Genomic DNA, 204 nt, shown 5'->3' with positions numbered 1-204 from the left:
ATGCTTCTGTGCGGTAATTCCTCCACTTTTGAGCTCGGATATGAGGCCAACTTGCTTAAAGTATCTGCTCGGCCATTTTCCGCTCTGGGAATGCGGATTATCCGAAAATAAGAGAAACTTCGGCTAATGCTTTGCGCTTTGCCCAAGTATTTTTTCATCCTTTCATCTCGGGCTTCACTTGTACCCAACATGTGATTCACTATG

The sequence above is a fragment of the Salvia splendens genome, chromosome 11 (assembly GCF_004379255.2).
Source record: "Salvia splendens isolate huo1 chromosome 11, SspV2, whole genome shotgun sequence".
Taxonomy (NCBI): domain Eukaryota; kingdom Viridiplantae; phylum Streptophyta; class Magnoliopsida; order Lamiales; family Lamiaceae; genus Salvia; species Salvia splendens.
The sequence above is the reverse complement of the archived record's forward strand: the minus strand, read 5'-3'. Positions refer to the sequence as shown.